This window comes from Scyliorhinus torazame, chromosome 1, assembly GCF_047496885.1.
Source record: "Scyliorhinus torazame isolate Kashiwa2021f chromosome 1, sScyTor2.1, whole genome shotgun sequence".
Classification (NCBI taxonomy): Eukaryota; Metazoa; Chordata; class Chondrichthyes; order Carcharhiniformes; family Scyliorhinidae; genus Scyliorhinus; species Scyliorhinus torazame.
Window position 1 is genome coordinate 410842453 of NC_092707.1, and position 26791 is coordinate 410869243.

Genomic DNA, 26791 nt, shown 5'->3' on the forward strand with positions numbered 1-26791 from the left:
ACGGAAGCGAACTTCTTTTCAATCTTGCATTTATTTACAGAGTAAAGCATTACAAGGACACATCTCCTAACTCAATCCCAGCACAGTTCCAGTTTGTATGTGTCCAAATGAAACCCAAATTGATGCTCTCCACTCACATAGAATGAAGGATAATTGATCAATAATTAACACCAGCTCCTGATCTCTTTCCGTAGCTCTGTAATTTCGCCCCCTGGGGAAGTTTTCCAAACCCCTTTTTGAAACTCACTATTGAATCTGGCTCCATGCCCCATCCAGGCTGCCTGTTCCAGATCACAACCCAACTTGACAATCATTTTAAATCAGTGTCTCTCTGGTTATTGATCCTCCTACCATTGGAAACAGTTCCTCCCTCTGCATGGAAAACACATCATGATTCTCAATACCTGCTCTGCCCAAAGGAGAAGAATCCAAACTCATCCAGTCTCTCCGCCCATCACTGACGTCCCTCATCCCGGGCATCTTTCGGGTGAACCATCTGTGCACCCTCTCCAAGAGCCTGGTGGTCGTCCTCAAGTGTGATGCCCAGATTTGGACAATACTCCACCTGAAATGTGCCATTACAGAGACCTGGTTGAGGGAAGGAAAACCCAAGATCAAGGAAAACCCAAAAGCTTTCTATAGGTATGTCAGGAATAAGCGAATGACTAGGGACAGAGTAGGACCAGTCAAGGACAGGGATGGGAAGTTGTGTGTAGAGTCTGAAGAGATAGGCGAGATACTAAATGAATATTTTTCGTCAGTATTCACTCAGGAAAAAGATAATGTTGTGGAGGAGAATGCTGAGCTCCAGGTAAATAGATTAGATGGCATTGAGGTAAGTAGGGAAGAGGTGTTGGCAATTCTGGACAGGCTGAAAATAGATAAGACCCCGGGGTCTGATGGGATTTATCCTAGGATTCTCTGGGAGGCCAGGGAAGAGATTGCTGGACCATTGGCTTTGATTTTTATGTCATCATTGGATACAGGAATAGTGCCAGAGGACTGGAGGATAGCAAATGTGGTCCCTTTGTTCAAAAAGGGGAGCAGAGACAACCCCGGCAACTATAGACCGGTGAGCCTCACGTCTGTAGTGGGTAAAGTCTTGGAGGGCATTATAAGAGACAAGATTTATAATCATCTAGATAGGAATAATATGATCAGGGATAGTCAGCATGGCTTTGTGAAGGGTAGGTCATGCCTCACAAACCTTATCGAGTTCTTTGAGAAGGTGACTGAACAGGTAGACGAGGGTAGAGCAGTTGATGTGGTGTATATGGATTTCAGCAAAGCGTTTGATAAGGTTCCTCACGGTAGGCTATTGCAGAAAATACGGAGGCTGGGGATTGAGGGTGATTTAGAGATGTGGATCAGAAATTGGCTAGCTGAAAGAAGACAGAGGGTGGTGGTTGATGGGAAATGTTCAGAATGGAGTTCTGTCACAAGTGGAGTACCACAAGGATCTGTTCTGGGGCCGTTGCTGTTTGTCATTTTTATCAATGACCTAGAGGAAGGCGCAGAAGGGTGGGTGAGTAAATTTGCAGACGATACTAAAGTCGGTGGTGTTGTCGATAGTGAGGAAGGAAGTAGCAGGTTACAGAGGGATATAGATAAGCTGCAGTGCTGGGCTGAGAGGTGGCAAATGGAGTTTAATGTAGAGAAGTGTGAGGTGATTCACTTTGGAAGGAAAAACAGGAATGTGGAATATGTGGCTAATGGAAAAGTTCTTGAAAGTGTGGATGAGCAGAGGGATCTAGGTGTCCATGTACATAGATCCCTGAAAGTTGCCACCCAGGTTGATAGGGTTGTGAAGAAGGCCTATGGAGTGTTGGCCTTTATTGGTAGAGGGATTGAGTTCCGGAGTCAGGAGGTCATGTTGCAGCTGTACAGAACTCTGGTACGGCCGCATTTGGAGTATTGCGTACAGTTCTGGTCACCGCATTATAGGAAGGACGTGGAGGCTTTGGAACGGGTGCAGAGGAGATTTACCAGGATGTTGCCTGGTATGGAGGGAAAATCTTATGAGGAAAGGCTGATGGACTTGAGGTTGTTTTCGTTAGAGAGAAGAAGGTTAAGAGGAGACTTAATAGAGGCATACAAAATGATCAGAGGGTTAGATAGGGTGGACAGTGAGAGCCTTCTCCCGCGGATGGAAATGGCTAGCACGAGGGGACATAGCCTTAAACTGAGGGGTAATAGATATAGGACAGAGGTCAGGGGTAGGTTCTTTACGCAAAGAGTAGTGAGGCCGTGGAATGCCCTACCTGCTACAGTAGTGAACTCGCCAACATTAAGGGCATTTAAAAGTTTATTGGATAAACATATGGATGATAATGGTATAGTGTAGGTTAGATGGCTTTTGTTTCGGTGCAACATCGTGGGCCGAAGGGCCTGTACTGCGCTGTATTGTTCTATGTTCTATGTTCTATGAAGGGCAGGATTGGCAGCTAAATGTTCCAGGATTTAGATGTTTCAGGTGGGATAGAGGGGGATGTAAAAGGGCTGGCGGAGTTGCGCTACTGGTTAGGGAGAATATCACAGCTGTACTGCGGGAGGACACCTCAGAGGGCAGTGAGGCTATATGGGTAGAGATCAGGAATAAGAAGGGTGCAGTCACAATGTTGGGGGTTTACTACAGGCCTCCCAACAGCCAGCGGGAGACAGAGGAGCAGATAGGTAGACAGATTTTGGAAAAGAGTAAAAACAACAGGGTTGTGGTGATGGGAGACTTCAACTTCCCCAATATTGACTGGGACTCACTTAGTGCCAGGGGCTTAGACGGGGCGGAGTTTGTAAGGAGCATTCAGGAGGGCTTCTTAAAACAATATGGAGACAGTCCAACTAGGGAAGGGGCGGTACTGTACCTGGTATTGGGGAATGAGCCCGGCCAGGTGGTAGACGTTTCAGTAGGGGAGCATTTCGGGAACAGTGACCACAATTCAGTAAGTTTTAAAGTGCTGGTGGACAAGGATAAGAGTGGTCCTAGGATGAATGTGCTAAATTGGGGGAAGGCGAATTATAACAATATTAGGCGGGAACTGAAGATCATAGATTGGGGGCGGATGTTTGAGGGCAAATCAACATGTGACATGTGGGAGGCTTTCAAGTGGCAGTTGAAAGGAATTCAGGACCGGCATGTTCCTGTGAGGAAGAAGGATAAATACAGCAATTTTCGGGAACCTTGGATAACGAGAGATATTGTAGGCCTCGTCAAAAAGAAAAAGGAGGCATTTGTCAGGGCTAAAAGGCTGGGAACAGACAAAGCCTGTGTGGAATCAAAGGAAAGTAGGAAGGAACTTAAGCAAGGAGTCAGGAGGGCTAGAAGGGGTCACAAAAAGTCATTGGCAAATAGGGTTAAGAAAAATCCCAAGGCTTTTTACACGTACATAAAAAGCAAGAGGGTAGCCAGGGAAAGGGTTGGCCCACTGAAGGATAGGCAAGGGAATCTATGTGTGGAGCCAGAGGAAATGGGCGAGGTACTAAATGAATACTTTGCATCAGTATTCACCAAAGAGAAGAAATTGGTAGATGTTGAGTCTGGAGAAGGGTGTGTCGAAAGCCTGGGTCACATTGAGATCCAAAAAGACGAGGTGTTGGGTGTCTTAAAAAATATTAAGGTAGATAAGTCCCCAGGGCCTGATGGGATCTACCCCAGAATACTGAAGGAGGCTGGAGAGGAAATTGCTGAGGCCTTGACAGAAAACTTTGGATCCTCACTGTCTTCAGGGGATGTCCCGGAGGACTGGAGAATAGCCAATGTTGTTCCTCTGTTTAAGAAGGGTAGCAAGGATAATCCCGGGAACTACAGGCCGGTGAGCCTTACTTCAGAGGTAGGGAAATTACTGGAGAGAATTCTTCGGACAGGATCTACTCCCATTTGGAAGCACATGAACGTATTAGTGAGAGGCAGCATGGTTTTGTGAAGGTGAGGTTGTGTCTCACTAACTTGATAGAGTTTTTCGAGGAGGTCACTAAGATGATTGATGCAGGTAGGGCAGTGGATGTTGTCGATTTGGACTTCAGTAAGGCCTTTGACAAGGTCCCTCATGGTAGACTACTACAAAAGGTGAAGTCACACGGGATCAGAGGTGAGCTGGCAAGGTAGATACAGAACTGGCTAGGTCATAGAAGGCAGAGAGTAGCAATGGAAGGATGCTTTTCTAATTGGAGGGCTGTGACCAGTGGTGTTCCACAGGGATCAGTGCTGGGACCTTTGCTGTTTGTTGTATATATAAATGATTTGGAGGAAAATGTAATTGGTCTGATTAGTAAGTTTGCAGACGACACAAATGTTGGTGGAATTGCGGATAGCGATGAGGACTGTCAGAGGATACAGCAGGATTTAGATTGTTTGGAGACTTGGGCGGAGAGATGGCAGATGGAGTTTAATCCGGACAAATGTGAGGTAATGCATTTTGGAAGGTCTAATGCAGGTAGGGAATATACAGAAAATGGTAGAACCCTCAAGAGTATTGAAAGTCAAAGAGATCTAGGAGCACAGGTCCACAGGTCACTGAAAGGGGCAACACAGGTGGAGAAGGTAGTCAAGAAGGCATACGGCATGCTTGCCTTCATTTGCCGGGGCTTTGAGTATAAGAATTGGCAAGTCATGTTGCAGCTGTATAGAACCTTCATTAGGCCACACTTTGAGTATAGTGTTCAATTCTGGTCGCCACACTACCAGAAGGATGTGGAGGCTTTAGAGAGGGTGCAGAAGAGATTTACCAGAATGTTGCCTGGTATGGAGGGCATTAGCTATGAGGAGCGGTTGAATAAACTCAGTTTGTTCTCACTGGAACAAAGGAGGTTGAGGGGCGACCTGATAGAGGTCTACAAAATTATGAGGGGCATAGACAGAGTGGATAGTCAGAGGCTTTTCCCCAGGGTAGAGGGGCCAATTACCAGGGGTCATAGGTTTAAGGTGAGAGGGGCAAGGTTTAGAGCAGATGTACGAGGCAAGTTCTTTACGCAGAGGGTAGTGGGTGCCTGGAACTCGCTACCGGAGGAGGGGGTGGAAGCAGGGACGATAGTGACATTTAAGGGGCATCTTGACAAATACATGAATAGGATGGGCATAGAGGGATACGGACCCAGGAAGTGTAGAAGATTGTAGTTTAGTCGGGCAGCATGGTCAGCACGGGCTTGGAGGGCCGAAGGGCCTGTTCCTGTGCTGTACATTTCTTTGTTCTTTGTTCTTTGTTCTTTGAGCTCGAACTATTGGTTTGCAGTGGTTCACGGGAACATCAATATTTTTGTATTCAGCCTTCTGTTGATAAAGAAAAAGATCTTGTTCGCTTTTAACCAAAAGCAAAATGCCGGATATGAAAGGGAAACGGGCCTGCCGGCTTCCCAACTCCATCCTGTCTTGGGGAGAGTGACCCGGGGCGGGTAGGACAACCCACCTGCCCAAAGCAGGCAGTCTCCAGGCTCAGTCAGACGGGTTGAGGCCATTGTAAGTTTCCCAGAGCCACTCTCCCAGCAGCAGATGCAGGTCCCAGTGCTGCAGCCCAGCCTACAGACTCTTCCTCCTTCCCTGGGTGCAGGAACAGTCACTGGTCTCCTTGCAGAGAGCCACACCCCCCACATTCCCCCACCTCCCCCCCCATTCCCCCACATTCCCCCACCTCCCCCCATTCCCCCACCTCCCCTCCCCCATTCCCCCACCTCCCCTCCCCCATTCCCCCACCTCCCCCCATTCCCCCACCTCCCCTCCCCCATTCCCCCACCTCCCCTCCCCCATTCCCCCACCTCCCCTCCCCCATTCCCCCACCTCCCCTCCCCCATTCCCCCACCTCCCCTCCCCCATTCCCCTACCTGCCCCCCATTCCCCTACCTGCCCCCCATTCCCCCACCTGCCCCCCATTCCCCTACCTGCCCCCCATTCCCCTACCTGCCCCCCATTCCCCTACCTGCCCCCCATTCCCCCACCTCCCCCCCATTCCCCCACCCCCCCCCATTCCCCCACCTCCCCCCCATTCCCCCACCTCCCCCCATTCCCCCACCTCCCCCCCATTCCCCCACCTCCCCCCATTCCCCCACCTCCCCCCCATTCCCCCACCTCCCCCCCATTCCCCCACCTCCCCCCCATTCCCCCACCTCCCCCCCATTCCCCCACCTCCCCCCATTTCCCCCACCTCCCCCCCATTCCCCCACCTCCCCCCCCATTCCCCCACCTCCCCCCCATTCCCCCACCTCCCCACCAATTCCCCCACCTCCCCCCCATTCCCCCACCTCCCCCCCCCATTTCCCCACCTCCCCCCCATTCCCCCACCTCCCCCCCATTCCCCCACCTCCCCCCCCATTCCCCTACCTCCCCCCCCATTCCCCCACCTTCCCCCCATTCCCCCACCTCCCCCCCCATTCCCCCACTTCCTCCCCGATTCCACCATCTCCCCTCCCCACCAATTCCCCCACCTCCCCCCCTTCCCCCGCCTCCCCCCCCATTCCCCCACCTCCCCCCCCCATTCCCCCACCTCCCCCCCCATTCCCCCACCTCCCCCCCCCATTCCCCTACCTCCCCCCCCATTCCCCCACCTCCCCCCCCCCATTCCCCCACCTCCCCCAAGCCCCTCCACAATGGCGGCCTGGCTGCTGAAGCCATTATTGAATGAAAGATTTGATAAGGTTGGAGAGAGGCAGCATCCTGCTGGAGCGCACTCTCACTTCCTTATCGTCCATTGCTTCCTGCTGCTACTTCCCAGCTGGAAACCCTCTGATTGGCTGTCGAGGTTTGAGAGTCTGTTAACTGTGTTTAATTAGAAAACAAGCTCGAGTCCAGAACCCCACCCCCCGAAAATCCCAAAGAGCGACTGCTTCACACTGTGGGGTCAGGTTCAGCATGAGGAACAGTCCAGCCCTTTGTCTCCCACCCGCGGTGGGGAAAATCCTGCCCAATGTTTCAGATTGATGATCTTACGGCAGAACTGGAAAACGGCAGAGATGGAACAAGACTGAAGTGAGCACAGAAACAGGACACGAGGAGCAGGGAGAGAGGAAGGGGAAAGTCTGTCACAGGGTAGAAGGGGGAGGTTGAATGTCAGAAGGGATGATGGTGCAAGGCAAAAGGAAATGGAATTGAGACAGAATTAAAAATGGTCGTGGGGGAGGTGTAAATGGAAACAGCAGAATCTGAGGAAATTGGAGCAGTGGTTCTGATCAGAAATGGTTGGAGTCAGTGTTGTGTTGTGAAATGAGGCTGTGAAATGTCTGGGATGAATGGAGGATTTTAGATATATTGGATTGGGTGAAATTGGGGTTAAAAGCCTGGGTTAGACTGTGTTTGACTGCTGCAGTCATGTTTTTAAAAGAATCTTGGTTTAAAAAACAACAAAGCTTTTAGGAGCCTGAGGTACAATTAACAATATTTAAAGCTTGGGCTAATGCAATTTTGTTTTGATTAAGGGAATTCCCTGGGGAGTTGATTAGTTTTCAGCTTGGTGAGATGATGCCATTGCTGGGTGGAGCTAAGGTACCAACATTTTGAGACAGCATTTTCAGTTGCGTTGTGATCTGGGTAAAGGCTCCTCTTTCTTCAAAGCTTCCCAGTGTCAGGCCATTCATTAAATACTTCCTTCTCACATTACTCCTTCCAAAGTGCATCACCTCCCACTTTTCAGGGGTAAATTTCATCAGCCTTTCCTGCCCATAATAATAATATTCTTTATTGTCACAAGTAGGCTTACATTCACACTGGAGTGAAGTTACTGTGAAATCCCCTAGTCGCCACACTCCAGCGCCTGTTCGGGTACACAGAGGGAGAATTCAGAATGTCCAAATTACCTAACAGCATGTCTTTCTGGAATTGTGGGAGGAAACCGGAGCACCCGGAGAAACCCACGCAGACACGGGGAGAACGTGCAGACTCCGCACAGACAGAGATTTGACCATCGCGACTATTTCTTCCTGTCACCAGAGACACTCAACCTCACTGTTAACCCTCGGCCAATCTTTGTGTCATCCGCAAAAACTTACTGATCCTACCCCCACATAGTCACCTCTGTTGTTTATATGAATGAGGAATAATAGGGGACAATAATCTACCTCATACTTTAATGTTCACAGGAAGCACATAGTCCATTGAACCAACAGGTGACCTGTGGTCAGACACACCACACTCTGAATTCAAGTGACTGATGTCAATCCAAACACACATTATGGGTCTCTCATCAACTCTCGCCAGATGTTGCTCACATTCTGAAGCAACTTTTGCCACTGTCTTTCACATGAGCGTTTCCAATCTCAACACTTACGTGCTTGTTTTGAGAACATTAAAGTATGAGGTTGATTATTGTCCCTTATTATTCTCCCAACCAATGTTTTCCCTCAGGTGCTTTCCACAGTGATCCACCTCCAGGGTTTCCATCTCTCCTTCTGATGTTCCTCTCCCCTGGATCACCATGTGCATTCAGGCTTTGCCTTCCACACACACTCTCAGGTACTCAGCTGTGCCAACAGAACACCACTGCTCCACAGTGTCAGGAGTTACAGACCGTCAGTTGTCTCCTTGGCCCCCGGGCTTCTCACAGACTCATTTGCTTTAAGTCTGCTTCTCACTTTAAACCTGGAGCTTCCCTCGGCTCCTCACTCTTAACTTCACTGATCAGGATCTGTTCCAGATTCCTTTTTAAATTCCTGAACTTAAAACTCTTCTTTTGGGATTGACTTCCTGCAGTTCCCTCTCCCAATAGACTGGTGATAAGTGGGGATCTCCCTTTTGACATGGATCAATATCCAAGACCGTGTGAGGTATTTGGGACAGATCAAAGGCAGCCAGGTTTACCCTGCACCAACGCCTGTTCCAATTGGCCAAGGAGGTCTTGATGTTGCACCAAAGACACAAGCAACAGTGTAAAATTCAGAACCAATGGGGTGTTTGCAGGATGTGTGTCATTGCCGCCCAGTAATGTGGTTATAATAAGCTGAGGCCCCGCGAGCAGGCACACGGCTCACGATTCATTTGACCAATGTTTATTTGAGTATAGCTGTGGGGAAAGTGTCTGGGGAAGGGGCAGGAGAGTGTTACTGGGTCAGAATGCTCATTTGCAGAGCTGGTTCCGACAGGAAGGGCCGAATGGCCTCCTTCTGGGTGGTAATAATTCTGTGATTGTGTGATTCGGTGCTGGGTGTACCGACACAACAGGGACTGCAGTGATTCAAGTGGGCAGCTCTCCACCCCCTTCTCAGGGACAATTGGTGATGGGCAATAAATGCTGCCCTCGCCAGCAATGCCCACATCCTGTGAGAGAATAAAATAAACACGGAGAGAGAACTGCAGCGATACATTTCTGCAATAAAACACTTCCTCTTGTGGTGAGCTATAAGATCCAACACTGTTTAATTCAACTAGATGAACTGCTGTACATATTCAGCTGTGGGTCGACACTATACTGATCTGACTAGTGACCTTGTAGTAGCCTGACCAGACTTACTAGCTACCGCATGGTGTTTGTGCTTGCTAGCTCGTGGACTCTGACTGTCTCAGTGGCTGGGTCCCGAGAGAGTGGGAAACCTAGTGCCCTCTGGCTTTTTCGTGATAGTGTCCTGTCTGGTGATTGGCCGTGCTGTGTTGTATGCTTACTGGTCTTCCTATGTGTCAATCACTGCTTGTCTGCATCTCATTATATACATGAGTGGATATTATGACATCTACCCCTTTTTTTTTAGTTAAATAAATACTGAGGAGTGTATATATATATATATATATATATATATGCCTGACTATATACAAACGGTGATTGAACAAACGTATATATATGGGAAGGTGTCGATAGTGCAGATACATGGCAAACTAAGCAATATTTACAAGAGTTAAGTCGATGGATTCAGTCACAAAAATTTACAAAAGTTAAGTCCACAGGTTCAGTCTTTGTGGTGGGTGACGAATTCTTGTTGATCGCCACAGAGGTGGATCAGGATCCGCCTGGACATGGAGAAGTGGGATCGCTGCCATTGCAGTGGTCGGGTGGGCCGGCAGGATCGCTGGCAGATCGGTGGCCCCGTGGCAGGGTACGTCCGGAGGAAGCATGATAGCGGGCGGAGCACTGCGGTCAGGTGGTGGGCGTGGACCTCTTCGCACTGCCTGTCTGTTGCGCCGTAGCAGGGAGCCATCAGCCATGTGAACAATGAAAGATCTCGGGGCAACTTGTTTGACAAAAGCAGCTGTGGCTGACCAACCACCCTCAGGCAACTGGACACGAACATGATCGGCTGGAGTCAGCTCAGGTAAATCTGTGGCATGCGCATCGTATGTTGCCTACTGTTGGGCCCGGGACTGCTGCACTTTTTGTAGTACCGTGAGGTGGTCAAGGTCTGGAACATGGGTGGCTGGAACGGTGGTCCTCAGAGTGCGATTCATGAGCAGCTGCGCTGGAGACAACCCAGTGGACAGTGGGGTTGCCCTGTATGCCAGCATTGCCAGGTTGAAGTCGGAGCCTGAGTCTGCAGCTTTGCCCAGCAACCGCTTGACAATATGGACCCCTTTCTCGGCCTTCCCTTTTGATTGCGGGTAGTGGGGACTGGAGGTAACGTGATGGAAGTTGCAGGACTGTGCAAAATCAGACCATTCCTGGCTGTAAAAGCAAGGACCATTGTCGCTCATTACCGTGAGCGGTATCCCGTGCCTGGCGAACGTTTCTTTGCAGGCTTTGATGACCGCCTTCGACATGAGGTTGGACAGTTTCACCACTTCTGGGTAACTGGAGAAGTAGTCGACCAGGAGTACGTAGTCACGCCCCTTGGCGTGAAAAAGGTCTATACCTACTTTGGACCACGGAGAGGTCACGATCTCGTGCTGTTGCAGTGCTTCCTTGGGTTGAGCCGGTTGAAACTTCTGACAGGTGGGGCAGTTGCGGACCTTGTTGGCAATATCCTGGTTAATGCCCGGCCAGTAAACCGCCTCCCGAGCTCTGCGTTGGCATTTCTCGACTCCAAGGTGACCCTCATGGAGTTGACCCAGCACCATAGCCTGCATTCTTTGAGGTATAACGATCCTGTCGAGTTTCAGAAGGATTCCCTCCACAACCGTCAGCTCGTCTTTAACATTAAAGAATTGGGGACATTGTCCCTTCTGCCAGCCATGGGTAAGGTGCTGCATCACACGCTGCAGTAAAGGATCCTTGGCGGTTTCCTCACGGATTTGGACCACCCGTTCGTCAGAGGCTGGGAGGTTGGTGGCACACAAGTGTACTTGCCGTAAAAGTAGTCATGAAACTTGACTATTCCTGTCAGAAGACCCAGAGACTCCTTTTCGATCTGGACATACCGTTGCTCAGTGGACGTCATGGCCCCGAAGGCATATGCCACTGGAGCCCAGGTCGAGGAGTCATCTCGCTGGAGGGGCACCGCCCTAATGCCGTCCTGGCTTGCATAAGTTGATATCTTGGTTTCCTTGGTTGTGTCGAAGAACGCTGGAAATGGGGCTGTGGTGAGTTTTGCCTTCAGCTTACGCCATTCCGCTTCATGTGTGGGCAGCCACTGGAATTCCGTTGACTTCTTGACGAGATGGCGGAGGGCCGTGGTGTGGGTTGCCATATTGGGAATGAATTTCCCGAGAAAGTTGACCGCCCTGAGGAAGCGGAGGACCGCCTTCTTGTCCTCTGGAGTCTTCATGTCGTTGATCGCCAAGATCTTGTCAGGGTCTGGCCGCACACCCTGTCGCGAGATGTGGTCGCCTAGAAACTTTATATCAGATTGATCAAATGAGCACTTGGCCCTGTTGAGCTGGAGACCATGTTCAGGAATTCGCTGGAAGACCTGCTTGAGGCGAGCGATGTGTTCCTGGGGTGTTGTGGACCAGATGATCACGTCGTCCACGTATACTCGCACCCCCTCGATGCCCTCCATCATCTGCTCTGTGATGCAATGAAACACTTCGGAGGCAGATATGATATTGAAAGGCATGCGGTTGTAACAGTAACGGCCGAACGGGGTGTTGAATGTGCACAGCTTGCGACTGGACGCGTCCAGCTGTATTTGCCCAAAACCCCGGGAGGCGTCCAGCTTAGTGAAGAATTAGGCACGAGCCATCTCACTGGTTAACTCTTCACGCTTCGGGATCGGGTGGTGCTCCCGCATGATGTTGCGGTTTAAGTCCTTTGGATCAATGCAAATGCGGAGCTCCCCTGATGAGTTCTTTACGCAGACCATGGAGCTGACCCAGCCTGTTGGCTCTGTGACCTTCGAGAAGATGCCCTGGTCTTGGAGGTCCTGTAGTTGCTTTTTCAGACGATCCTTGAGGGGCGTCGGCACCCGGCGTGGTGCATGGATTACAGGGGTGGCGTTCGGCTTGAGCAGAATTTTGTATCGGTACGGGAGCGTGCCCATTCCATCGAATACACTGTGGTACTGCGTGATAATGTCGTCTATGCCGTCTTGCAAATTTCCATCGGGCAAGGCCGTCGCCAGTGACAATGACATGGTGTGGACTCGCTGAACCAGGTTGAGGAACTTGCAGGCGCGAGAACCGAGCAGGGACAGCCTGTCAGGCCTGACGATTTCAAATCGTAATGTTGCCTTGACCGCCTTATTGGATACCCCTAGTTGACACGGGCCACTGGCAGCTGTGGCATTGCCATTGTAGTCAAGGAGCTGGCAGGCCGGTGGAAGAATGCTTGGTCGGGCCCGGATGGTGTTGAGGTCGGATTGTGAGATGAGGTTCGCAGACGCGCCGGTGTCCAGTTTAAATCGGATGGGAGCCTTGTTAACTGTGAGGACAGCACACCACTCGTCATCGGGATCCACACTGAGGATCGAGAGGCGTTGGGCAGGTGTGGTGGAGGCCAGCTCATGTGTGGTTATGATGCCCACCCGATATGGAGACTTGAGGCAGTCAGCATCAGGGTCCATTGGGCTGTCGGGATCCGAATCTGGCACGCTTTGTTGTATTGAGCGGATACTTATGCGCCGCAGCTGGGATCGCTGGCTGCGGTGGAGCGGATCTGCAGAGGGCTGCACAGTGGCCAAGCTTGCCACACTGGAGACATCGGCGTCCTCTTGCCGGACTTTGCCGCTTTAAGTGGGCGGAGCCACAATTCGGACACGTCATGACGCTGACGTCAGCGCGATCCGTGCGCCATTCCGCATGCACAGTGCGGTCGGCCGACGTACGCACCTGTGCAGTCGGGTTTTTGGTCTCGTCGTTCGCTCGATCGTGACGCACATGCGCAGTGATCCGAGAAAAGCACGCGAAACGGCCACTCTCCTCGATGCTCAGGCCCTGCACCTGTGCAATGGCCTGCACCCTCACTGCCTCGTGGGAGACCAGATTTGTAGTTTCTGCCGCCCTGATGTGGGAGTAACGATTCTTGGCATGCTCATGGACAACGCACATCTCGACAGCAACAGAGAGGGTCAACTGTTTGATTTTAAGGAGCTGCTGCCGAAGGGAGTCGGAGTGGACCCCGAAAATGATCACATCCCGGATCATGGAATCAGCTGTCGAGTCATAGTTACATGACTGCGCTAGGAAGCGGAGATGGGTCAAGAAGGACTGAAAAGGTTCATCTTTACCCTGAAGTCCCCGCTGGAAGATGTACTGTTCAAAGCTCTCATTCACCTCAATGTCGCAGTGGCTGTCGAACTTCAGCAGGACTGTTTTGAATTTTGTTTTCTCTTCGCCGTCGGCGAACTTAAGCGAATTGTAGATATGGATGGCGTGGTTCCCCGCGGTGGAGAGAAACAGCGCGATCTTCCTGGCATCCGATGCTGCCTCGAGGTCGGAGGCCTCGATGCACAAGAGGAACTTTTGCTTGAAGATTTTCTGGTTGGCGCCGAGGTTGCCGGAGATGCGGAGTTGCGGAGGAGGCTGGATGTTTTCCATTTCACCGGATGGCTGCTTGCTGGTCGATGCTGATTCACTCGAGGTAGGTCCGTCAAGATCAATATCACTCTGGTACCATGATGTGTTAGGCTGACTGGTTCGATGTGGACTGCACTCGATGCAGGGAAGTTAAAAACAGACGTCTAACACAGGATAAGATCCAACACTGTTTTAATCAACTATATCAACTTGGATTATTGCGTACAGTTCTGGTCACCGCATTATAGGAAGGACGTGGAGGCTTTGGAGCGGGTGCAGAGGAGATTTACCAGGATGTTGCCTGGTATGGAGGGAAAATCTTCTGAGGAAAGGCTGATGGACTTGAGGTTGTTTTCGTTGGAGAGAAGAAGGTTAAGAGGAGACTTAATAGAGGCATACAAAATGATCAGGGGGTTAGATAGGGTGGACAGTGAGAGCCTTCTCCCACGGATGGAAATGGCTGGCACGAGGGGACATAGCTTTAAACTGAGGGGTAATAGATATAGGACAGAGGTCAGAGGTAGGTTCTTTACGCAAAGAGTGGTGAGGCCGTGGAATGCCCTACCTGCAACAGTAGTGAACTCGCCAACATTGAGTGAATTTAAAAGTTTATTGGATAAGCATATGGATGACAATGGCATAGTGTAGGTGAGATGGCTTTTGTTTCGGTGCAACATCATGGGCCGAAGGGCCTGAACTGCGCTGTATCGTTCTATGTTCTATGTAGATGAAATGCTGTACATATTCAGCTGTGTGTCGACACTATACTGATCTGACGAGTGACCTTGTAGTAGCCTGACCAGACTTACTAACTACTGCATGGTGTTTGTGCTTGCCAGCTCGTGGACTCTGACTGTCTCAGTAGCTGGGTCCCGAGAGAGCGGGAAACCTAGTGCCCTCTGGCTTTATAGTGGTAGTGTCCTGTCTGGTGATTGGCTGTGCTGTGTTGTATGATTACTGGTCATCCTATGTGTCAATCACTGCCTGTCTGCATCTCATTATATACATGAGTGGATGTTGTGACAGTGCCTTCCCTTTTGGGAATTCCAGCATCCTGCGGAGCGTCGGCTGGGGAATCGGCCGCCCCACAACAACAGTGTTGCCTCCTGTTGGTAATCTGCCCCCTTCTCGTTGGCGCTTGCCTTCCCAGCCCACGCGTCCTCAGAGGTTGAAGGCAGACGCCCATCGATGTGCCCTCATCCTGCAGGCACAGGCCCAAAAAATAGCTCTGCTGAACTGCCAACCTCTGATTGGTCAGTAGCTCTTTCGAGCAGGCTGCTAACTTTAATAGAATCACAATCCTGGCAACGACCACATTAAGTGGCTGCCCTCCAGTAAAATGTGGCTCCTGTGTCCCACTGCCCACCCGAACAGAATCATCCCCCAGCCCAGTTTTCAACCCCAGTGACAGGATTCATTATTAAAGATGAGATCGCGGAGTATTGGGAAGTGCATGATAAAATAGGACTGAGTCAGCAAGGCTTCGTCAAGGGGAGGTCGTGTCTGACAAATCTGTTAGACTTCTTTGAGGATATAACAGGGAAGTTAGACAAAGGAGAACCAGTGGATGTGATCTATTTTCATTTCCAGAAGATCTTTGACAAGTTGCCATATAGGAGGCTGTTGAGGCAGCACGGTAGCACAGTGGTTAGCACTGTGGGTTCCCAACACCAGGGTCCCAGGTTTGATTCCCGGCTTGGGTCACTGTCTGTGCAGAGTCTGCACGCTCTCCCCATGTCTGCATGGGTTTCTTGCGGGTTCTCCGGTTTCCTCCCACTTGCCTCGAAAGACGTGCTGTTCGGTAATTTGGACATTCTCAATTCTCCCTCTGTGCACCCGAACAGGCGTCAAAATGTGGCGATTAGGGCTTTTCACAGTAATGTCATTGCAATGGAAGCCTACTTGTGATAATAAAGATTATATAAAAAACAAATAAGTTAAGAGCCCATGGTGTTCAGGGTAAGATCCCGGCTTGAATAGAGGATTGGCTGACTGGCAGAAGGCAGAGAGTGGGGATAAAGGGGTCTTTTTCAGGATGGCAGCCGGTGACTAGTGGTGTGCCTCAGGGGTTGGTGCTGGGACCACAACTTTTCACAATATACATTCATGATCTGGAAGAAGGAACTGAAGGCACTGTTACTAAGTTTGCAGTTCATACAAAGATTTTAAAAAATTATTTAGAGTATCCAATTCATTTTTTCCAATTAAGGGGCAATTTGGCGTGGCCAATCCACCTACCCTGCACATCGTTGGGTTGTGGGGGTGAAACCCACGCAAACACGGGGAGAAAGTCCAAACTCCACACGGACAGTGACCCAGAGCTGGGATCGAACCTGGGACCTCAGCGCCGTGAGGCAGCAGTGCTAACCACTGCGCCACCGTGCTGCCCACAGATGATACAATGATATGCAGAGGGACAGGTAGCATTGTGGAAGCAGGAGCAGATGGAATATAATGTGGGAAAGTGTGAGTTTATGCACTTTGATAGGAAGGAGGGAGGTAGAGACTATTTTATAAATGGGAAATCAGAAGCACAAAGGGACTCAGGAGCCAAGTGTAAAATGAGCTAAGTTTAATGGGCAGCTTCAGTCAGCAGTTGAGAAGGCAAATGCAATGTTCACATTCATGTCAAGAGGGCAAGAATACAAGAGCAGAGATGTACTTCTGAGGCTGTATAAGGCTCTGGTCAGACCCCATTTGGAGTATTGTGAGCAGGTTTGGGCCCCATATCTAAGGAAGGATGTGGTGGCCTTGGAAAGGGCCCAGAGGAATGCGGTGTTCTCTGTGATTCTTGTTCTGAGGATGGATGTTGTAATGTTCACAAAGATCACAGAAGCTAAGTTCATTAACAAAGCTAACATTTATTTACACTACTTAATTAAGCCTGACCATTTACTCCTGTAGTAAACAATAGTCTAATAATCGACAATCTTCACTCAACTAACACTAGTCTCTCCACTCTATCTATAACTGTACTGTCCTCCCCACCACTGCTCTCTCCAGGTCTCTCCAGAAATCTGTGAGTCAGTGCTTTATATAGTTCTGCGTCTAGCTCCACCTCATGATTAATTGTGATATGGCAATAACACTTTGAATTATGAACATTTCCATAATGTCACATCCCCCTTTCTTTGAGAAAATAAATGGGTGAAATCCTTCATAACATTAATTTTTACAGACATATTTGAGAATGCTTTCATACAGTTAATGCTTTCAACTCATTTTGCATATCATTATTTCACTTTCAGAGTTGCCGTCGTTAGTGTTTCTCCAAATTAAATCTATTGTGTGGTTTCCTTATTCTTTTCAATATTCTCAATGCCCTTTCAGTTTCAGAGACGTTTTCTGGTGTTTGTTCCGTTTGTGTAGTCGGTACAGCAGAGTGGTTAGCACTATTGCTTCACAGTGCCAGGGTCCCAGGTTTGATTCCTGGTGTAAGTCACTGTCTGGGGGAGTCTGCACGCTCTCTCCATGTCTGCATGGGGTTCCTCCAGGTGCTCCAGTTTTCTCCCACAAGTCCCGAAAGACGTGCTGTTGGGTGAATTGGTCATTCTGAATCCTCCCTCAGTGTACCCGAACAGGCACCGGGATGTGGTGACGAGGGGATTTTCACAGTAATTTCATTGCTGTGTTAATGTAAGCTTACTGTTGACAATAATAAAGATTATTATACCTGCATGCTTACCTTCAGTGACTGGTGTATGAGGGCATCCAGGTCTCATTGCACATTCCCCTCTCCTCATTTATGGCCATTCAGATAATAGTCTGCCTTCTTGTTTTTGCTACCGAAGTGGATAACCTCGCATTTCTCCAAATTATACAGCATCTGCCATTCATTTGCCCACTCACTCAGCCTGTCCAAATCACACTGACGTATCTCTGCATCCTCACAGCTCACCCTCCCACCCAACTTGGTGTCAGCTGCAAATTTGTAGATCTGACATTTTGTTCCTTCATCTAAATCATTAATATATATTGTGAATAGCTGGGGTCCCAGCACTGATCCCTGCGATACCCCATGAGTCACTACTTGCCGATTTGATAAAGACCCGTTCGTTCCTAGCCTTTGTTTCCCGTCTGCCAACCAGTTTTGTATCCATCTCGATACTCTATCCCTAATCCCATGCACTTAATTTTACACTAATCTCTTATGCGGGACTTCGCCAAAAGCCTTCTGAAAGTCCGAATAAACCACATCCACAGGCTCCCCCCTGTCATCTCTACTACCTACATCCTCGAAATATTCTGGTAGATTTGTCAAGCAAGATTTCTCTTTCGTAAATCCATGCTGACTCCGTCCGACCCTGCCACAGTTTTCTAAGTGCTCTGCTATAAAATCTTTGATTATGGATCCTAGAATTTTCCCCACTACTGACATCAAGCTTCCTGGTCTATAATTCCCTGTTTTCTCCCTATCTCCTTTTTTAAATAGGGGAGTTACATGAACTACCCTCCAACCTGCAGGAACTATTGGGGAGTCTATAGAATCCCGGAAGATGACCACCAATGCATCCACTATTTCCAGAGCCGCTTCCTTAAGTTCTCTGGGATGTAGATTCTCAGGCCCTGGGGATTTATCAGCCTTCAATCCCATCAATTTCTCCAACACTATTTCTCTACTAATATTGATCTCCTTCAGTTCCTCCCTGTTACTAAACTCTGCATTCCCCAACATTCCTGGTATCTGATTTGTGTTCTCATTTGTGAAGACAGAACAAAAGTCGGTGTTTGGTTGCTCAGCCATTTCTTTGCCCCTGTTGTAAATTCCCCTGTTTCTGACTGTAAGGGTCCTACATTTGCCTTCACCAATATTTTTCTCTTCATGCACCTAAAGAAACTTTCTTAGTCAGTTTGTATGTTCCCCCATGTACTCTATTTTCCCCTTCGTAATCAATCCCTTGGTCCTTCTTTGCTGGGAGTGTCCAGAATACGGGAAAGGGAGAGGGTGAGGGAGAGGACTGGAAATCCAAGAATGGAGGGGTATGAATGAGAGAGAGGAAGAAAGAATATTTAATGGATTCTCCCATTAACCCATCCATGGAAACACAGGAAGTGAAGGAAGAGAAAACAGAAAACATCTAGAATATAAACATCAAATAACAACAGTAAGAAGTCTTACAACACCAGGTTAAAGTCCAACAGGTTTGTTTCGATGTCACTAGCTTTCGGAGTGCTGCTCCTTCCTCAGGTGAATATATTGTATTGTGATGAGCTCATTAACTGTTCTGTTACTAATGTGTGAGTAACACACGTTTCTTGATGTCACACTAACTTCTATTGTTCTAGTTTCTGATCTAGACGGGGGTTTTCGAATAGCGACATTTCCCATTCTGCCATCCAAAGTGTAGGTGGGCATCACATTCCCACCAACACCACACCCATTTCACACTCCATTGAGCACTGATTGGCTGGAGGTGGGACCTCCGCCCCTCACCCGGGAAGAAGTCCCGCCTTAGACAGCTGCTGGCTAATCTGCTGGCTGGGCCCAGATGCCTGCAGCGCCAGAGGCTGCTGTGGACAGAAGTGGAATTGCATGCAGTCCCTGGGGACGAGGTCCTGGGAAAACAGGTAAAGGGACATTTTCAGAGAATTAAGGTGGGGAGAGTAGGGAAGGTGGAGGGGAGAACAAAGAACAAAGAAAATTACAGCACAGGAACAGGCCCTTCGGCCCTCCCAGCCTGCGCCGATCCAGATCCTTTATCTAAACCCGTCTTCTATTTTCCAAGGATCTTCTTCCCTCTGTTCCCCGCCCGTTCATATATCTGTCTAGATGCATCTTAAATGATGCTATCGAGCCCGCCTCTACCACCTCCTCTGGCAAAGCGTTCCAGGCACCCACCACCCTCTGCGTAAAAACTTTCCACGCACATCTCCCTTAAACTTTCCCCCTCTCACCTTGAAATCGTGACCCCTTGTAATTGACACCCCCACTCTTGGAAAACGCTTGTTGCTATCCACCCTGTCCATACCTCTCATAATTTTGTAGAGTGGAGAGTGGGGGATTGGGGTGTTGAGTGAGACGTGGGGATGGGGGAGGTACAGGAACATTCAGCAGCAACTGGTCCTTAAGGGGAGGGCACACAAAGTTACAGTTGGCTTCTGATAGAGGCCCCTCCTCACCACGGGACCCTCCCCCCCAACCCCCCCCCCATTTTCTACCGAGACCCAAACATATTTGGGCTTCTCCCATTGGTGCGAAACCCTCCAATTGAGGCTGGGCGTTAAATGGCCCTTGTGGTCAATAATTGGCTACTTAAGGGCCTGACTTGGGGAAAGGGTGAGCAGCCTGTCCGAGGCTCCCCGGTCCCAGTGTAAAATGGCCGAGAGGTCAGGGTGCGCGGGAACCCAACGGGAAGTCCATTTGTGCTGTTTCACATTCACCCCTCAACTAAAAATGCCCCAGTGTGAAAGCCAGGCCCTTATTTGCATGGTCGCATCCTGCTGATTGGCTGGTTGGAGATGGAGAAACACTTCAAACAAAAGTGAGAGAAACAATCGGAAATTACCGGCAAAAACCTCCAGAAACATCTCACACTGCAGACCAGCCAAGAATAAACAATTAAAAATAAACCCAGCCAATCACACAAAACAGTTTCTCCACCATTTTATTTATCAGTATATAATATTTCCTGTGTATACAATCAACATTTTAATATCAAACTCTCAAAAAATATTTCTCCAATAATGTGGATAAATTTATCCCAAGTATTTTTATTCCTGGAATTTATTTATTTCCTAATCCTAGTGAATCTGTGACACTGGGCCCACTGCAGGCTGTGTACTGACAGTATTCCCAATGTTCCGATAGGTGACACATTCCAATGAATGGATGATGAAGGAATGGCTGATATAAACAATCTGGATGGTGTGTGACTGGGAGCTAACTTGGAATTGAAGATGTTGCCACAATGATGCTGCTGCTGTGTTTCTTGGTGGTAGAGAAACCAGGGGAGGGCAGTGTGGCCCAAATAACCTTCAGCGAGCTGCTGCGGTGCATCGTGTAGACCAGCCACCAGAGTGCGCTGCTGGTGGAAATGGGAAACACCACCAACCCCCAGTGAACTGCTCTGTCCCCACCGGTGCCCAGATTCTCAAATGTTGCTGCAGGCTGACCCACCCAGGCAAGGAGCAAGTGTTCAAGTGCACATCTAACCTGCCTTTTAGATTGTGAGGAAGCTGTGAGGGGTTAGAAGGTGAACCAGTTGTCCCAGATGAATGGCTGTTAACCAGGTCTAATTGTAGACCAGCATCAGCTTCATCATGAGCAGGGGTGGAGGGCGAGTGTGAAATGATCAGCAAATACCCTCCTTATTGACACAGATCCAGGAGATTATTGAAGCAGCGGAAGATGGCTGAGCCTAGGAGACAACTCTGATGTCCTGGGGTCGTGGTCATTGGCCCTTTGACCACATTTGAATTCCGTTCTGCAAACGCTCCTTGGCGCTATCATCAGCTGATTTCAAATTGGTCACCAACCCAGTCCGGCTCCGAAATCTCCAGTGATCTCTGGCCACTCGCCACAGCACCGTGTCCCATTCAAACCCCTTCCCAGGGATCCAGGAGGAGGCAGAGCACAGGTTTCTCTCCATCACCGGGGCCTCTAGAATTGAGCCCAGACTAATCCATACCTCAACAATCTCTCCACAATCCACACTGACACCCAGGAGAAAGGATTAGTCACTGACCAATATTTCACAATTATTAGTCCTTAATACTGCAAAGCAAAACCAACCGTTACAAATACTTCACTCAATGAAAGGACATGATCAATGCAATGTGCTTTTATGACAGAAATGGTTTTGGCAATATTCACAAAGCAAATGTCTTATTAGGCAAATTACAGACTTCATTCCATGAACAATGCTCTCAACACAGTGTCGCATTTGGTAAATTTCAGTCTCTGCAGTAATATCAGGGTCAGAGTGTCCAGTAATATCAGGGTCTGAGTGTCCAGTAACATCAGGGTCTGGGAGGGTCTGAGTGTCCAGTAACATCAGGGTCTGAGTGTCCAGTAATATCAGGGTCTGAGTGTCCAGTAATATCAGGGTGTGAGTGTCCAGTAATATCAGGGTCTGGGTGCCCAGTAATATCAGGGTCTGAGTGTCCAGTAATATCAGGGTCTGAGTGTCCAGTAATATCAGGGTCTGAGTGTCCAGTAATATCAGGGTCTGAGTGTCCAGTAATATCAGGGTCTGAGTGTCCAGTAATATCAGGGTCTGAGTGTCCAGTAATATCAGGGTCTGAGTGTCCAGTAATATCAGGGTCTGGGTGTCCAGTAATATCAGGGTCTGAGTGTCCAGTAATATCAGGGTCTGAGTGTCCAGTAATATCAGGGTCTGAGTGTCCAGTAATATCAGGGTCTGGGTGTCCAGTAATATCAGGGTGTGAGTGTCCAGTAATATCAGGGTCTGAGTGTCCAGTAATATCAGGGTCTGGGTGTCCAGTAATATCAGGGTCTGGGTGTCCAGTAATATCAGGGTCTGAGTGTCCAGTAATATCAGGGTCTGAGTGTCCAGTAATATCAGGGTCTGAGTGTCCAGTAATATCAGGGTCTGGGTGTCCAGTAATATCAGGGTCTGAGTGTCCAGCAATATCAGGGTGTGAGTGTCCAGCAATATCAGGGTGTGAGTGTCCAGTAATATCAGGGTCTGAGTGTCCAGTAATATCAGGTTCTGAGTGTCATGTAATATCATGGTCTGAGTGTCCAGTAATACCAGGGTCTGAGTGTCCAGTAATATCAGGGTCTGAGTGTCCAGTAATATCAGGGCCTGGGTGTCCAGTAATATCAGGGTCTGAGTGTCCAGTAATATCAGAGCTAAGTGTCCAGTAATATCAGGGTCTGGGTGTCCAGTAATATCAGGGTCTGAGTGTTCAGTAATATCAGGGTCTGAGTGTCCAGTAATATCAGGGTGTGAGTGTCCAGTAATATCAGGGTCTGAGTGTCCAGTAATATCAGGGTCTGAGTGTCCAGTAATATCGGGGTCTGAGAGTCCAGTAATATCAGGGACTGAGTGTCCAGTAATATCAGGGTGTGAGTGTCCAGTAATATCAGGGTCTGGGTGTCCAGTAATATCAGCGTGTGAGTGTCCAGTAATATCAGGGTCTGGGTGTCCAGTAATATCAGGGTCTGAGTGTCCAGTAATATCAGGGTCTGAGTGTCCAGTAATATCAGGGTCTGAGTGTCCAGTAATATCAGGGTCTGGGTGTCCAGTAATATCAGGGTCTGGGTGTCCAGTAATATCAGGGTGTGAGTGTCCAGTAATATCAGGGTCTGAGTGTCCAGTAATATCAGGGTCTGGGTGTCCAGTAATATCAGGGTCTGAGAGTCCAGTAATATCAGGGACTGAGTGTCCAGTAATATCAGGGTGTGAGTGTCCAGTGATATCAGGGTCTGAGTGTTCAGTAATATCAGGGTCTTAGTGTCCAGTAATATCAGGGTCTGAGTGTCCAGTAATATCAGGGTGTGAGTGTCCAGTAATATCAGGGTGTGAGTGTCCAGTAATATCAGGGTGTGAGTGTCCAGTAATATCAGGGTGTGAGTGTCCAGTAATATCAGGGTCTGAGTGTCCAGTAATATCAGGGTGTGAGTGCCCAGTAATATCAGGGTGTGAGTGTCCAGTAATATCAGGGTGTGAGTGTCCAGTAATACCAGGGTGTGAGTGTCCAGTAATATCAGGGTGTGAGTGTCCAGTAATATCAGGGTGTGAGTGTCCAGTAATATCAGGGTCTGAGTGTCCAGTAATATCAGGGTCTGGGAGGGTCTGAGTGTCCAGTAATATCAGGGTCTGAGTGTCCAGTAATATCAGGGTCTGAGTGTCCAGTAATATCAGGGTCTGAGTGTCCAGTAATATCAGGGCCTGGGTGTCCAGTAATATCAGGGTCTGAGTGTTCAGTAATATCAGGGTCTGAGTGTCCAGTAATATCAGGGTCTGAGTGTCCAGTAATATCGGGGTCTGAGAGTCCAGTAATATCAGGGACTGAGTGTCCAGTAATATCAGGGTGTGAGTGTCCAGTGATATCAGGGTCTGAGTGTCCAGTAATATCAGGGTCTGAGTGTCCTGTAATATCAGGGTCTGGGAGGGTCTGAGTGTCCAGTAATATCAGGGTCTGAGTGTCTAGTAATATCAGGGTCTGGGAAGGTCTGAGTGTCCAGTAATATCAGGGTGTGAGTGTCCAGTAATATCAGGGTCTGAGTGTCCAGTAATATCAGGGTCTGAGTGCCCAGTAATATCAGGGTCTGGGTGGTTCTGAGTGTCCAGTAATATCAGGGTGTGAGTGTCCAGTAATATCAGGGTGTGAGTGTCCAGTAATATCAGGGGTGTGAGTGCCCAGTAATATCAGGGTCTGAGTGTCCAGTAATATCAGGGTCTGAGTGTACAGTAATATCAGAGTCTGAGTGTCCAGTAATATCAGGGTGTGAGTGTCCAGTAATATCAGGGTGTGAGTGTCCAGTAATATCAGGGTCTGAGTGTCCAGTAATATCAGGGTCTGAGTGTCCAGTAATATCAGGGTCTGAGTTTCCAGTAATATCAGGGTCTGAGTGTCCAGTAATATCAGGGTGTGAGTGCCCAGTAATATCAGGGTGTGAGTGCCCAGTAATATCAGGGTCTGAGTGTCCAGTAATATCAGGGTCTGAGTGTCCAGTAATATCAGGGTCTGAGTGTCCAGTAATATCAGGGACTGAGTGTCCAGTAATATCAGGGTCTGAGTGTCCAGAAATATCAGGGTCTGAGTGCCCAGAAATATCAGGGTCTGAGTGTCCAGTAATATCAGGGTCTGGGAGGGTCTGAGTGTCCAGTAATATCAGGGTGTGAGTGTCCAGTAATATCAGGGTCTGGGAGGGTCTGAGTGTCCAGTAATATCAGGGTGTGAGTGTCCAGTAATATCAGGGTCTGGGAGGGTCTGAGTGTCCAGTAATATCAGGGTGTGAGTGTCCAGTAATATCAGGGTCTGGGAGGGTCTGAGTGTCCAGTAATATCAGGGTCTGAGTGTCCAGTAATATCAGGGTGTGAGTGTCCAGTAATATCAGGGTGTGAGTGTCCAGTAATATCAGGGTGTGAGTGTCCAGTAATATCAGGGTCTGAGTGTCCAGTAATATCAGGTTCTGAGTGCCCAGTAATATCAGGGGTGTGAGTGTCCAGTAATATCAGGGGTGTGAGTGTCCAGTAATACCAGGGTGTGAGTGTCCAGTAATATCAGGGTCTGAGTGTCCAGTAATATCAGGGTGTGAGTGTCCAGTAATATCAGGGTCTGAGTGTCCAGTAATATCAGGGTCTGAGTGCCCAGTTATATCAGGGGTGTGAGTGCCCAGTAATACCAGGGTGTGAGTGTCCAGTAATACCAGGGTGTGAGTGTCCAGTAATATCAGGGTGTGAGTGTCCAGTAATATCAGGGTCTGAGTGTCCAGTAATATCAGTGTCTGAGTGCCCTGTAATATCAGTGTCTGAGTGTCCAGTAATATCATGGTCTGAGTGTCCAGTAATATCAGGGTCTGGGAGGGTCTGAGTGTCCAGTAATATCAGGATGTTAGTGTCCAGTAATATCAGGGTCTGAGTGTCCAGTAATATCAGTGTCTGAGTGCCCAGTAATATCAGTGTCTGAGTGTCCAGTAATATCATGGTCTGAGTGTCCAGTAATATCAGGGTCTGAGTGTCCAGTAATATCAGGGTCTGGGAGGGTCTGAGTGTCCAGTAATATCAGGATGTGAGTGTCCAGTAATATCAGGGTCTGAGTGTCCAGTAATATCAGGGTCTGAGTGTCCAGTAATATCAGGGTCTGGGATTTACGATCTCGCTCTGATATTGTTGAGCGATTGAAGCCGTTGAAATGTACAGGAAAGGCAGAGATGATTGTGATTGGGTGAGGTTTTGGTGACTGCTGCTTGTCCCACTGGTTAATTGTTGCTGGTTTTGAGGTTTAAGAATGTTGAACAACAGCATACTCCACTGTGCTTTCAGTCAGTGATACTGCCGGCTGCCTGGTGCCTGGGCAATGGAATCGAAGCTCAGCATATTTGCATTCCTCTTCACCTGACTGTAATCCAATAGAAATATTGATCAGTATTTATTTCCACACAGAATGAAAGAATGTCTGTCAACAGATCAAATGGTATTATTATTAATAACTGAATGATTTCTTCTTCTTTGCCTTTCTCACTGGAAGATGCTGACAGGCCGCTGGGATGTGCTTTTTATTGACTCTTGTCGCTCTGCTACAGCTGTGAATTTGTACACAGTGTGGTAAACCACAGTGTTCTGATATTAGAGGTTGTACGGTCGAACCTGCACTACAGGTTCACTTGCGGCCCCTGCATGCTAGCCACGCCCAGGAGGTGGGTTATAAATATGCGTGGCCTCCAGCTCGCAGCCATTTCGCCAGCTGCTGTGGGAGGCCTCACATCTGATACTAATAAAGCCTCAGTTTGGATTCAAGTTTGTCTCCAGTCAAATTGATCGTGCTTCAATTTATTAGTATAAGATTCAGAAGATGGACCTCCGGATTAAACCAGATCGCCTGCAGCTGGATCCACACTCAAGCGATGCCAGAAATGACTTCCAGCACTGGCGAGCTTGTTTTGAAGCGTATATCAACGCGGCGCCGACCCTTGTTCCAGAGGCTCAGAAGATCCAAATCTTGTACTCCAGACTCAGCTCCAAAGTCTTCCCGCTGATCCAGGATGCGCCCAATTATGCTGATGCCATGACTCGACTCAAAGAAAATTATGAACAGAAGACGAACACGCTCTTCGCCAGACACGCGCTGGCAACACCTACCTGGTGAGTCAATCGAGGACTTCTGTAGGGCCCTGATCCACTAGTTCGGGACTGTGACTGCCAGGACATTACAGCTAAGGAACACTCAGATCTCCTTATGCAGGACGCTTTTGTGACTGGGATTGGGTCTGATGTTATCAGGCAGCCACGGCTCGCCTCCATGGCAATCGACCAGTCCCGACCACATAATCTGACCAACGCATCCACCAGCGTGAACATCAACGGC

General features: G+C 48.8%; 1 protein-coding gene across 1 annotated transcript in view; it reads right to left on the reverse strand.

Annotated features, from left to right (window-relative positions):
• Window positions 1-20381: 20381 nt before the first annotated feature.
• Window positions 20382-26791, reverse strand: part of LOC140428401 (uncharacterized) — a 42501-nt gene continuing 36091 nt past the window's right edge. The window contains exon 6 of the mRNA XM_072514816.1: window positions 20382-25825. The gene's annotated coding sequence lies outside the window, so the exon portion shown is untranslated. The remainder of the gene's footprint in view (window positions 25826-26791) is intronic.